Source organism: Vicugna pacos, chromosome 5 (assembly GCF_048564905.1).
Source record: "Vicugna pacos chromosome 5, VicPac4, whole genome shotgun sequence".
Taxonomy (NCBI): domain Eukaryota; kingdom Metazoa; phylum Chordata; class Mammalia; order Artiodactyla; family Camelidae; genus Vicugna; species Vicugna pacos.
Genome location: NC_132991.1, coordinates 43,046,350 through 43,053,041, shown reverse-complemented (window position 1 = coordinate 43,053,041; position 6,692 = coordinate 43,046,350). Strand labels below are relative to the sequence as shown.

Below are 6,692 nucleotides of genomic sequence, written 5' to 3'. Positions count from 1 at the left end.
CTAGCTTTAGGACAAAGTCACTATTTTTTTCATTAACAAAATATAATTCCATTCCTTATACCTTCTTTCACTGAAAACATTCATCTTTCTTTCCTAGCATAGTGAGATGTTTTCCTTAGTAGAAGAGAATATTTCAAGGTGCCACCAAACATGTATTAATATTTATTTCTAAATATCTTTAGTTTCTCTGTAAGAGGAAGTCAATACTCAGCAATTAATGTTTTGATACCTTATTTTATCTGAAAATGACCTAGCTATATAGTAAACTCCCATCATTTAACTTAATTTAGCAAAATTCTAAAATTTTAAATTACCAAATATCTGAGGAGATCATTTGAGTAGATATTTCTGAAATAATCATTCCTAAAAAGTTTACCCAAAAGCTCTTTCTCATTTGCATTTAATTTACTTAGAAGAATATTACACCAAGTTGTTCTTCTTGCTGGCAGATTTGCAACAGATATGACAGGGTCTTATTGGACTTCTATTAAACCTAAGTACAATAATAGATTTATACCTAACATTAATGAATCTTGAAACATGTCTATATTAATTAAACCAATAAGCATAAGCTAGCTTCAAATAACAGATATTGATTCAGTACTGAATAAATTTTTAGATCACATGAACCTGATTTTCATTCTGGCCAGTTTCTTTCATATTTCTGAATATTTATATAAGCTTTTAATTTTCTTTAAGCCAATTAAATAGCGCTCTTTTACAAATTAATTTTGGCCATGCTACATACATACAACACACAAATAGGTACATACAAATACACATAGAGACCTCATAGTTTCTATTTTAAACTTTTAGCCATGAATCAAATACAACAATATAAGACTCATCAGTTACAAGAGGTTGGATTCAAACTGGTTTTTCTGCAGGTTGAACAAATCAAAGTTGCCTGTCTAGACAGCTAAACATTTTTACTAACTTCTATGCAAGATATTTAAGATTTCTATTTGTTTCCAAATTATTCCCTTTCTCAAAATTTGCATTCCAGAGTTCATAACAGCAGTTGAGTCATTGATACTGACACATAAGTTTAGAAGTTAGAAGTTAGAATTTAGAAAGTCCATTAGTTGAGACCCCACTGTCAGTTGTACCAAAGGCTCTTGGGTGGCAATTGTTACAGCGGTCTTTAAAATGGCTAAGAGCCCTGGGCCCTGGCAGTCATTACCTTCCTCATTATGGGCTTTCATAAAGGCTTGTATGTATGGTGTTTCTTCCTATTTACCTTTTCTCTTTCTAACTGGAGAATGGTTTAGTAATTTACCAACCCATTTTTAGGCCAGCATTCCCCAGAGCCTAAAGTGTGCATTACTCAAGCAGTATTACAGTAAAATGCCATCTTTTTCTTAGTCATAGGTGAATAACTATAATTAGACCAGTCATTCAAAAATCTCACCCAGTGAGCTATTAGATGGAACAGACAGCACAACCCCATAGCAACTTATTTCAAATACAAAGTATAAATACAAATACAAATTTCAGATTGCAATACTAGGCCTTTGTTGGTAAATGGAAGCACAAACTTACAAACAACAGGCTAAAAAAATTCAAATTTCAAACTACAAATACTTTCACTTCTAAGTCCTCTCATCCCGAGATCTCTGTTACATGGGTACCTGTTTCAAATACAAACGAGAGTTCCCCACCTGTCTAATTAGAGAACTCTCAGGTGAGATCAAGGGGCCTCAGTTGTCACCAGGAACTTACCCTAGGCTTGCCGATCAGATGCGGCGCTTCAGAAAAAACAGAAGCATCTTTTCTTCCTCCAAGGAGTTAGTTCGGGCGATTGTGGTCCGCTGACACGTGGAAGGGCAAGGGATGAAAGGATCCCCAGAGCAAAAGAGGCCCTGACAGCTGCTGGGCTGTTCTCTGTTGTCCCTCCGTAGGCCCGGAGAGGCAGTCCTTCGAGCCTTGTTGGCCCGGCAGCAGGGTGGAACCTGAAGCCCCTCTTAGAAAAGAGGGTGTTTCATGCCTCACATGGGCACCATGAATTTGTTTTTGTTGCCGAAAGATCCGCCCCCTTCCCTGATGAGCCAAATAACCCAGAGACAAGATCTTGGAGCTTAGAAGAAAAGAGTCAATTTTATTGCTTTGCCGGGCAAAGAGGATTCACAGCAGGCTAGTGCCTTCAAAACTGTGAACCCACCTTGGGGATGGGGCAGGGTGGTTATATAGCCATACCTCAAACAATAAAGCAGAAATATTTTCTCATCAGAAGACTTATAATGGTGACATGATGCCTCCAGGCGACCAATTCTATAGAGGCCAGCAGTTAGATCTCTTTATCCCCTAAGCACTCAAGGTGTGGTCTTCTTGGAAATTCAGGCTATTTTGTAAGGTTACAGTCCTGTGACCTTCTCCTTGGAGAAGGACTCAGAGACTAAGCTTGATTTTACTTTCAATGACTGGAATAAAGTAGAATCAGTAAGATCAATAGCTTTAGTTTTAACAACGGGCCTGGAACTGTGAGTAGCAACTGGTCAGTCAGGTCAGTTGACCATTTTAAGGGCAAGCATAATAATAAGCAATTTGTTGGCCTAAGTGTGGCCATTTTATTAATCCTCCTTCATTAGGGGAAAAAAAACTAAAACTAAAAGCTTCTAATCAGGAAATGGTGATATGACAATCAATTCACAGTTTCTTGCTTCTTGGTTTTTGCCAGAGATTTAAGGTTTTTAAGGGTTAAAATTATGATATATGTAATTAAAGCTCCTAAAATAAGTATTTCAGTAAACAGTGGGAAAATAAGGTGTATGTTTTCAGGTAAAAGTTTCATTAAAAAAAAGGTTTCATACATAATCAGGATTTTGAATATCTAACAAATTCTAAAAGTTCTTTGTAGCCCCAGCTAACTTTAAGATGACTTAAAGAAAACCTGAGACAACTCAGATATCATGTTACCTAGGATTACTTAATATGTAAAGTTAAATATAATCAGTCCTAATTCTAGTAATTACAAACAAATCTATCAATTACAGATGTTTAACCATGTCTTTTAAGTCTTTTTTGTTGTTACAGACTATCAAGTTGTTACAAAGGTGCTTCATCTTTAAAAATATTCATCACAAGTCAATGGAAACTGTGGGTTACAACACTCCCACGTCAAATGATTGCTATGCAAAGATTCCAGCCCATACCCTCAGCCCTCTGGACACAAAAACAAAAGTCTGTCCTGCCCCTGGGGCCCCTAGATTATGCATTCAGAGATTTTTACTCCCCGCTAGGCAGGATCAATACCCCTACTCAGCCTGGCCTGGAAGTAGTTTTAAGAAGGCAGACCGTCGCCCCTCTACAACCACAGAAGATTATGGGAGTAAAATCTCTGAGGGGGGAATGAGACAGGAAAGGGGCAGGGCACAGCCATTCAAGGAATAACACAGCAATTAACACCAGAATGGCGAAAGATTCAACCCCCAGTAGGCTCTGAGGCTCAAGATGGTAGGAGATTTGACTTCTAGTAGACCTTGAGCTTCATTACATTCCCGTTGTAATATATTAGCATGGTGACTAACAAGTCCACAGGCGCCATGACAGTCCCAAGGCTAGCCACAAAAGGTCAGAGTGGGAAAAGGCCAATTTTCTGGGAATCCCAGCCCTTTCCCCAGACTAGATAGACTGGTCCTTCCAGTTACTAACATGTAAAGCTACTGAGCTCATAAAAACTGACAAAATGGGCGCCTGGTGGCTGCCGCCCCCTCTCTATCCCTCTTTGGAGACGGCCCACACTCTGTCTATGGAATGTGTACCTACTTTTACTCTAATCTGAGCACCCAAAGCCCACACCTCATGGTCTTCTTCTTGCCTCTTTATGTATCTCTAAATAAATCTACCTTTACTCAAACAAAAACAAAAACAAAAAGGTGATTTGTCCCTCATATGAGCAGAGGACTAAGTTAGACAGGCCTAGGGGTGGATGTACACCTATATAATGTACATATTTTACATGTGTATATATATATATCATATTTTATAGGTATATATATTATACATGTATATATTATATAACATACGTATATATACACACATATTATATACATTTCCATATACAGACGTGTATATATAACATATATATTATATATATATATCCACACACTGACATGTGTATACACATATATAATACATATTATATGTGTATATATTATATATGTATAAATATACATATATTATATAATATACATATTATATAATATATATACATATCCATACACAGGCATGTGTATTTACATGCACCCATAAAATAGATATATGATATGGCTGCACATTCATACCTAGACCTTTGTATGGATGTGCACCCCTTTAATAGACACATGATATGGGTGCACTATGCCTCCACCCACAGGCCTGTGTGTGGAGGGGCGCCCCATCTCATAGACACATGATTAGGGTGCACTTCACCTCCACCCCGGCCTGGGGATGGAGGGGCACTCCATCTCATAGACAGATGATGCTGCTTTTGACTATTCAACTGGGCCTGTGCAAGTGTCCAGTGGATGATCTTTGATGTCAGATGGTCAAAAACTCCACTCTCAGATCACACTATCATTGTTAATTTCTGAACATGCGTCCAATGGATCATGTAATTCAGATGCACCTGAACAGAACATAGATTATTATACTTTTTTCTTGGGTCCAATTGTCTTTTCCTATAACTTAGACCACCTTGCTTCTTTATCCCATCAGTAGCCCGAGCCCCTCTCCTTTATGGAGGCAGATTTGAGATTTGTTCTCAGGTGTCCTCCCCGCTTGTCTGCCTTGTGAATAAACCCTTTCTCTGCTGCAAAGCTTGGAGTCCCAGTGTTTGGCTTGCCACCATCCAGCAGATTACATATTGAAATGCTGTTGAGAAAGCAAATCTTAAAAGTTCTCATCACAATGGTAAAAATTGTAACTATGTATGGTGACTAATGATAATTAGCCTTATTGTGGTGATCATTTTGCGAGAATATAAATGTCAAATCATTATGTTGTACACCTGTAACTAATTTAATGTTACATGTCAACTATAACTCTGTTTTTAAAAGAGTAAAAAAAAATGGTTAAGATAGAAGATTTATGTTATTTATATATTTCCACAAGATTAAAAAAAAAAAAAAGAAAGAAAGAAACCAGGTAATAAGAAGCTAAAAAGAAGATAATTCGCCTTTGATGGCCCACTTTGGGGTTATGACTAAGCTGATCTCCTAAAAATAAAGACATTTATAAAGAGTGATTTTATAAAGGAAGTTAAATGTGGACTGAAGAATTTGCTGTTTCCACAAGACTGATAGTACAAACTGTATCAGAGCCCCAGCAGGAAAAATTGATATACTCAAACTGGGGAGCTGGAATAGAGTTTGATAAGCTATTTTCTACAGGGGTGTGGGCAGGGCATAAATAAACTCTGAGGGAGAGTGCCTATCCCAGGGTTAGGAATATTGAGAGCTCCATGACCATCCGAAGGGCTGACCAGGTGAAAGAAGGGAGAGGTCAACAAGTGAGTAGAAGCTATGAAGCAGTATCAAGAAGAAATCCAGGAACTTAATGAAGTTGCAAGACATTGGCCATGGTCCACATTAGTTATGGGAATACAGCAAGAAAACAGACAAATTAGAGAATTGCAACAAGAAAACAAAGAACTACGTACATCCCTGGAAGAACATGGCTGCCTTGGAACTTATAATGAGCAAGTATCAAGAGCAAATGTTTAGATTGCTAATGGCTAGCAAAAAAGATGATCCAGGTATAATAATGAAGTTAAAAGAGAAGCATTCTAAGATTGACATGGTGCATCCTAACAACTCCGAAGGATTCTTCCTTGATGCACCTCAACATGGACTGGAGAGGAGGCACTTGGAAACAAATCGGAATGAATTACAAACACATGTTTACCAGATAACTGAAATGGCAGCAGTAATGAGGAAAGCCATTGAAACTGATGAGCAGCAGGGTTGCAAGAAACAGGAACGAATATTTTAACTTGAATAAGAAAATAAAGGCTTGAGAGAGATCCTTCAAATAACTCAAGAATCATTCTTGAACCTTAGGAAAGACGATGTCTCAGAAAATACATCTTTGTCAGCATTAGTGACCAGTAGTGACCTGAGTCTGAGGAAGAGATGAAGAGCTTTTCTGTCTGTGAACTTGTTACAAGGCTCCAAACATCACTGGGACTGGCCTATTAAATGAATAAATTAACAGAAAAATCCAAAAATAAAATAAAATAAAATCTGAGAAAATTTTGTATAAGATTAATGGAGTATGAAGCTAAAGTGATAAAGAGAATGACAGAAATCAGTGGGAATTACTCTGACTTCAAGAAACTATAATAAAAAAGTTTTTAGGCCACACCAATAGCAGCAATTAATTAATAAGAAGAGAGAAATATCAAAAAAGAAATGAGGACGCTTCTTGGATTATTTATAATTAAATTACTACAGAAGAAAGAATCCTAAGAACACATTGGAAGAAACTAAATTTTTGATTATTTGAAGATAATGATACAACAAATACAACCTAAAATTATAATACACCATTACAATGACATCGATGACAAACTGTTTAATGAATGCCATCAAGTACATTTACATGCCTTGAAATCTTACAGCCTATATATAAAATAGACTGATAGAAGTCTTCCCAAATTTGGTAATACTCTTAAATATTTACAAGGCATCACCAGCAACAATAAGCCAACATTT

At 37.0% G+C, this 6,692-nt stretch overlaps 1 pseudogene; it reads left to right on the top strand.

The window, feature by feature from the left end:
* The first annotated feature begins 4,573 nt into the window (after window positions 1-4,573).
* Window positions 4,574-6,114, top strand: LOC102540427 (FGFR1 oncogene partner 2 pseudogene; annotated as a pseudogene).
* Window positions 6,115-6,692: the final 578 nt, after the last annotated feature.